The following is a 7781-nucleotide window of genomic DNA, read 5'->3' as shown; positions in this document are numbered from 1 at the left end:
CTCTCTCTCTCTCTCTCTCTCTCTCTCTCTCACACACACACACACACACACACACACACACACACACACACACAGATGCTGAATCCCTGTAGACACTGCAGTACTCCCAATACATACTTTGCCAAAAATGTTGGATTAGGGCCAGAAACTACAATAACTGAAATAACTTTGTAAGAAACCCTTGCAGCCTTGCGGGCAGTGGGAAAAGCCAGGGGAAGGGCATTAGAAGGATTCTCTTACTTTTCTTGCTTGTTTAATGTTCACAGAGAAAAGAAGCAGTCTGAAATTGATCACCCTCTCCAACCCAAGCTCTTTTTTCATTAAAAAAAAAAAAAAAACAAAAAACAAAAAAAAAAAAACAAGACAATGGTTTGAGACACATGAATGATACATTTGGTTTTCAAAGGAAATTTTATTTTTGCATTGGGAGACATTTAAAGACTTTTTTTTAGACTTATCTAGAGAGTTGCATTTCCTGAGCTGTAAAGGAAAATTCTTTCCCTTCTCGCAACTTATCTCCTTTTCTTTCAACAACAAGTCATCTTGAGTAATTTTTTTTCCATGCCCAGACCAAACGGGACCCACACCAAAGAGAAGTGACCTCAATTAAAGAACCAAAGTGGGGTGCTGAGAAGGGGGTCTGGGGACAAGGGAAACCCTGTGTGCCCAAGATGAGTTGCCCTTGTAAAGATAAGGACATTGCAGATAATTAATTAGATGAGTATCTATTTACATCTTTTCTCTTTTCTAGACCCAAATTCCTCCAACTCGAAACTCAATCCCTCACAATACCCAACAATCATGCATTTTATTTTGCCTACATGAGATAGGAAAGAGCCAGGGAACCCAGCTGGTTGACCCCAGAGTTCATGCCCACAGTGTGTCTGTCAACACTGCATAGAGGTATTGAGCTCCACATGTACAGGGAGGGCCTGACTTCTTTCTTCCTTTCTTAAAATTAATAAACTATTTTCAGAGAAGTTTTAGGTTCACAGCAAAACTGAGCAGAAAGTACAGAGTTCCCATTATACTGCCTGTCCCCACGCAGACACCTGCTCCCCTCTCTCAGCACCCCACACAGCACGGTCCATTGTTACATAGGATGAGCCTATGCTGATGCATCGTCATCATGCAAAGCCCACAGTTGACATTAGCTTGCTCCTCGTGTCCCACATTCTATGGGTTTTGACAAGTGTGTATTGACCCTACTTTCTTTTCTGATACAGTTCTATGTGCCTGTTGATAAGGCAAAGTATTGTAATAACCAGATAGTGACTGCAGGAAGATAATGCATCCAGAAGAAATAGGTCCTGACATGTGGGTGGCCAGGGACAGTCATAAGGTGACAGAACTCCATTGGTGGGTGTCTGAGGCTGCGTGGACACGATGATTTCCAAGGGCCCATGCAGCTCCAGGTTCTGCGGTTCTACAACCTGGCCATCCACAGTCAGGAACAGACCTATGAAGCCGTGTTCCATGGGGGCGCTGCTCCCCCATTCTGCCCACTCTGCCCAACAAATCTTTATCATAATGATCAGTTGGGATTCATGGTGTCCAGGCTTCTATTTATTTGATAGTATCTTTTTAAAAAAAAATGTTTAATGTGTATTTATTTCAGAGACAGAGAGAAACAGAGCATGAGTGGGGGGAGGGGCATAGAGGGAGACTCAGAATCTGAAACAGGCTCCAGGCTCTGAGCTGTCAGCACAGAGCCCAATGTGGGACTCAAACCCACAAACCATGAGATCATGACCTGAGCCGAAGTCAGACGCTTAACCGACTGAGCCACCCAGGCGCCCCTGTTTGATAGTATCTTAAGAGGATTGTTTCTTGCCACACTTTGCAAAGATGATAAAATGATTGAGTGTATAGAATAAGATCTGCATGGCTTATTACGCTATTAACTGTGTATAGCATATCATTGTTTATATAATAAGCTTCATATAATATGCAATATGGCTCCAGTATTAAATCTGATTCCCATCACCAGGGCTTTTATATCAAATGTAGGAACGTTAAAGCATCTATATGCAGTCATCTGAGCTCCCGCTTAAGGACAGCCTCTCCACCCATTTTGTTCCTCAGGACGCGTCCTTCCCTCTAATGCTTACTTCTTGAGAAGCCGGGGCTGGAGTTGCGGCCCAGGAAAGAATACTGTCTCCCCTGACTACTGAACTCTGTCTCTCAGAGCTGTGGCACGTCCCAGAATGAGAGGGATTTGCTTTTGGTAAGAAGGGCAGAAATTACAGATTGAGGATGGCTTGCAAAATGGTGTCATTCTGCGCAGAGTGAGAGTCTTGCGGCCTCTCACTCGTAAACAGCCTTCTGGCTGGAGCCACCTGAGGTGTAATTCCGAAACTATCTCTGGCTTTTCCCATGGCTCCAGCTTCTCCCAGTAACTCAAAGTGGCCTGCCAAGTGGGGTCTGGTGCCCCGTGGCACTCATTCCCTGGCAAGGCCGCTGCCCCTATTTACATGGTCAGCTTACTAGTCCCCGTGAGGCCATCCCGATCTGATTTGCCACGGAGGCATTGGCTGTTCAATTATGCCAACCCGCATTTATTGAGCAGCTCCTGTTTGCCGGGCCCTCTGCCGTAGGTTGGGTGCCCCGGGGGAGCCAACTCTGAGATGGAGTTTAGCATGCAGGAAGTTTGTTAGAGAATGCTCTTGGGTTCAACACTGGGAAAGGGGAGGGGAAGGAGGCAGAGTGGGCGGAGGCGGTCACCCTGCTGCCGTGTAGTCACGAGGGCTCAGCTAACCCGCCGGGAGTTCCGAAGCCCGGATGGCCCAGCACAGCTATTCCAGGTTGGGGGATATTTCCTCACTGACCACTCAAGGATGCAGCTGTCCCGGGAAGAGGGTGTGGCCCCCACGGAAGCAGATTTCTGCAGCCGAGAGCAATTTCTGGGGTCAGCCGGAAGTTGAGGGCTGGCAGCTAGCAGGACTGCCTGCGGCGGGGGCAATAAACACTCCAGGACGACTTAGGGGGTGCGGCGAGGCGGCCACAGGACCGTGCTCGGCGCTCTGTGCCCTTAAGGAGCTTATTGTCTGGATGGCAGAGTTCAGTAATGCCAATGACAAAGCTAGCAGGCGGTGGCAGGCAGATGGAGGGGAAGAGGGTGGAGGGAGACGGGTCACATCTGCTTGGGGAGAGTATTTGGTCTTTTAATTTTTTTAATGGGTATTTATTTTTGAGAGAGAGCGAGACGGAGCACAAGTGGGAGAGGGGCAGAGAGAGAGGAGACACAGAATCCGAAGCAGGCTCCAGGCTCCGAGCTGTCCGCACAGGGCCTGACGCAGAGCTCGAACTCATGGACCGTGAGACCATGACCTGAGCCGAAGTCAGAGGCTCAACCGATTGAGCCCCCCAGGCATCCCTTGGGGACAGCATTTGAATTGAGTCTTGGAAAATACTGCCTCGAGTTTTGTCATTACCCTGTCCAGGTAGCCTGATTGAAATGGTTGGTGCATGAAGTGGGGCTTCGTTTACACAGACCACTGAGCCCAAATCCCAAACTAGACGTGAAGTCCGTCCCTGGGACTGAGGAGTGCCGTCTGGTCCAGTGCTGCGGCTCAGAGGCGGTTTGCTTGCTTTCTCTTTATCTCAAGAAGTTCCAGGAAATGTCGCTGAAGAGTTCAGGGCTGCTGTTATCTCAGGCCTCACTTCCTGTGGCCACTGGACACGCCAGGGTATCAAGAGGACAAGCCGCATCTGTTCTGGGGCCTAGGCAGCGACTCTGCTCTGGGACAAGAGTGCCAGCTGACCTCCCTGGAGTGAATTCTGTCTTTTCGTTCCGCGGCATGTTCCTGAGGAGTAGGATTTTCTGCAATGAGGGGAATTACTGTGGAGCTGTGGAGGCATTTAGGAAGCAGATAAGATCCAGAGGGGAAGGCTGCATGTGAGCAGGTGCCGGCATGGGGTCGTGCCCCAACACCTGCCTGACCCTGACGCTCTCACCTTCTGTGCTGCCACATTGCCAGGAACCTCTCTCACTGGGCTCCTGCTTCACTCCTAGCTGGGATTGACCTGTGCCCAGAGTCCCAGCAGCAGCAGATCCCACGGTCACACGAGCAGACCCTTGGTTCCTCAGATTGGCAGAGCGAGACCCAGAGCAGACCCTTGCGAACGGTGCGTGTGTATGTGTGCGCGTGTGGGGGTGTCGCTGGCCTGCACAGGACAGAAGCCGGGTCAGGAGAAGGGAGGTGCTCTGGCCTCCTGGGATGGGGGTGGGAAGGAGAGCAGGAGCAACAGGGAAGAAGGTGGCAGTGGCCTAGAAGGGAAACCTGGACCGAAGTCACATTTTACCAGTTTCATCATTATGCCAATACGTGTGAGATTTTCTCCAAGGTGAACCGAACCCCGGTCCTGCCCCAAGATGGGACTGGGGTGCAGTGAGGGTCATCTCTCTACACTGAGCTGGCCTTTGCTACTTAAACAAGGATTGAGAAATGCTAGGAAAAGACACTGGCTGGCAGAAAAGGAGCCTTCACCTTACACAACAGCGTGATCTGGAAACTTTGTGGAGGAAGAGGTTTGCCATCTGGGTTGTGTATTCAGTGTGCCCCGGGGTCAGCCGTCACCTGTGAAATTCTCCGGTGGCCTGCATGGGAGTCCATCATGTCGCCACCCTCCCCTGCCAAAACCCACCTGGATGGGTGCTTCTTGAGCATCCACAGCCCGCTGTCAGCACGAGCTCACGGTGGCCAGGAGGCCAGGCAGGGGCCACAGAGGGCCAGGCCTGCAGGTCCCCATCAGTCTCCCCACCCCGGGCCACCATTCAGATATGCAAGCACTCTTCTTCTTCCCCGATCCTCCACAGTCCCTTTCTTCTCTGCGCCTTTCCAGGGCTTTCCTTCCTGCCTCCACAGTCCCTTTCTTCTCTGTGCCTTTCCAGGGCTTTCCTTCCTGTCCGTGGGATTCTCACCCCTTCTGGAAACGAACCTCTTCTCACCTCTTCTAGCAACATCAACAGCACTCACACATGCGTTAGTATTCTGGGGAAACTGTCCCTCTCTTAGCATTCCTCATGATATCTCGGAAACGTTGAAATGACCCCCACGTAAGGGGAAAGTAGATGGAGGCAGAGAGGCCACACGGCTTGTCCTGAGCTGGAATCCAGGCGTCTGTTGTCCCCTGTCAGTCACCTGCTAACCTGGCCTCAGGCCCTGGTTCCACCTTAGTGCTTCAGTACATCCCCTGGGGTCGGGGTGTGAAACCACCCTGTGAAAGTGAAATTCTGAGTGAGGAGAGAGAACTGCTGTTTTTAAACATTTCTTCCGGGCACCTGGGTGGCTCAATCAGTTAAGCGTCTGACTTCTGCTCAAGTCATGATCTCACCGTCCATTAAGTTTGAGCCCCGTGTTGGGCTCTGTGCTGATGGCTCAGAGCCTGGAGCCTCCTTGAGATTCTGTGTCTCCCTCTCTCTCTTCCCCTCCCCCACTCACACTCTGTCTCTCTCTCAAAAATAAACATTAAAAATAACATAAATAAACATTTCCTTATCCTATGGTCTCAAGTGTTCTAAGTGCACACATTCCTACCGTCTGGATCCTTAGAAAAGGATTATTACCTTGAAAGTTCCCCAGCCATCGTTCCCTCTGGAAAGCCCTGTGGCACCCTCTCCTCCTCACTTATGCAGCAAGAACCACTGCAGTGCATCTTTCACACACACACACACACACACCCTCCAGGAAGCCTCCCCTGCTGCAGTCCGGGTCCCCTCTGCCCATCGCAGCAGTGCTCAGGCACCATGGTTAGGTAGGCAAACACTAGGTGGCACATGGCAGATTACCACTGTTTCATCTGTCCTCACAAACAAGACTCCCAGCTTCTTGAGCGTGGAAAGGCAGTTGCAAAGCCAGGAAGATGTTGTGTTAGCTGCCAGGTCTGCCTCTGGCGTGGTCCGCTTCAGCAAACTCTCCCATGAGTGTATCTGGTTGGCAGGGCCAAAATCACATCCTGAACCTGGTTGCAAGGGGGTCTGGGAATTATAGTTTGTCTCAAGTTCCAACCTGCACACCCTCTGCTTAGCTCTAGGCAGACAAAGGCCCTGTCAGTCCCCAGCATCTATATCATTGCAGCAAAAAGACAGGTCCCCTCAGTGTCTGACTCCATTGGTGCCAAGTTCCCCAGCCTAAATGGTGATGTTGAAGGGCCAGCAGTGATGTTCGGAGATGTTACAGAATGTGGCTCAGGCAATGAAAGATGGAACAATTCTCACATGTCTTCAGCTCCAGGTGACCTTGGTCGTTGAGAAGACAGGAGCTCCGTCTCCCCGAAGTTCTCTCCTTTACACCCACTCAGTGAGCTAAACTACCGGAAGAACTCACCGGGTACCTTGGTCATGATAGTCTAGGTTATGAGGTGGGATAAATAGCCCACGACCACCAGTGTTCTGGCATTAACATGACCAGGGCTTCCATCATGGTCATGCCACCTATCCATGGCAGACTGGTCAGGGACTTCCGAGTGCCCCAGGGCCCTGGGCTGACTGACCCCAGCTCCCTCTTCACACCCGCTCCTGTATGCATTCCTGGCGAGGCAGGAAAAATAGAAGGTGGCCAACTACACACTCGCTTCTACAAGGAAGGGACATGTTGTTTATACTCGTGTCTCCCTAGCCCAAGCAAGTCGCACAGTTTGCCCAGCATCAAGGGGGTAGAGCTCCAATCTTCCTTGTGCTGGAAGGATGGAGAACCAAAGTGTAGTGAACGACACGATCACCTCTGGTGGGAGGTGGACAGGAGAGCCGTGCCCTGTCCACTGTCCTGGTTCCCTCATGGCTCCAGCTGGGGCAACTTAACATTCCTCTATTACCATGTTTCTTTTTCCTCCAGGCACTGAAAAGTTCAGCTTTAAAGATACTGATACAATTTTTTCTTGAAAATGGCCTGTGAGAAACCATCACAGTCCCCAGAGGCAAAATTCTCATCATGCTTTTCTTCAAATACATCTGTGGTTCTCAGTGGGTCATGATTTTGTGGGCTGGGAATGCTGCGTGTTTACTTTTGCATAAACACTCTACTTATCTTTCCTGAATTAGGGAGAGAAGGTGACTGGCACGAAAGACGCAGCTGGGCCAGTTTCTCAGGTTCAGGTCAAGTGCCTCACCCCCAGCCAGGCTTGCTCGGACCACCTTCTCCCCAGCTGGAAGCCATCTGCTCTCATGAGTCCCTACTTGGCCTGTGCTCTCCCCACCCCCCACCCCTGGCACATTCTCCTGCTGCATTATCAACGTTTGTATAAATGCCTCACTTCCCCCACTAGCTCTTCGAGAGCCAGAACTTGATTTGATCCATGTAGAATTGTCCCTGCAGCACAGATGGTGTTTACTAAGTATTTTTGAATAGGTCAGAGAATGAATCTCTACCTTAGGGCTTTTTCTGCTGGACAGTCTCCGTGTCTTGTGACTCAAAGAAAGAATGGATGGATGGGTGGGTGGGTGGGACAAATGAAAGAATAAAGGATTGAATATGTATAGAGGCCAGTTAACCTCTCATAGGGAAAATAAGCAAGCCTGTTCTCTCCAGATGCTTCTGCTGATTCTGACCAGCTAACACATAAATATAGACTCAGAGGGGACAGGTGGAAGTGGGGTGACTCGGGGCAACCTCTCTCCACTCTACAGACTGGGGCGGGGGCATAGGGCATTGCTCTCCTTGACGTTTTCCGTGGCCCTGGCTGAGTAGTGTGGGGGAAGGAGTGACAGGACATTGGGTCTCTAGGGATTCCCGCCTGTGAAACTGCTGTGCCCCTGTTTTCTACCTCAGATAGTTTCCAGG

This window comes from Panthera onca, chromosome A3 (genome assembly GCF_046562875.1).
Source record: "Panthera onca isolate mPanOnc1 chromosome A3, mPanOnc1 haplotype 2, whole genome shotgun sequence".
Taxonomy (NCBI): domain Eukaryota; kingdom Metazoa; phylum Chordata; class Mammalia; order Carnivora; family Felidae; genus Panthera; species Panthera onca.
The sequence above is the reverse complement of the archived record's forward strand: the minus strand, read 5'-3'. Positions refer to the sequence as shown.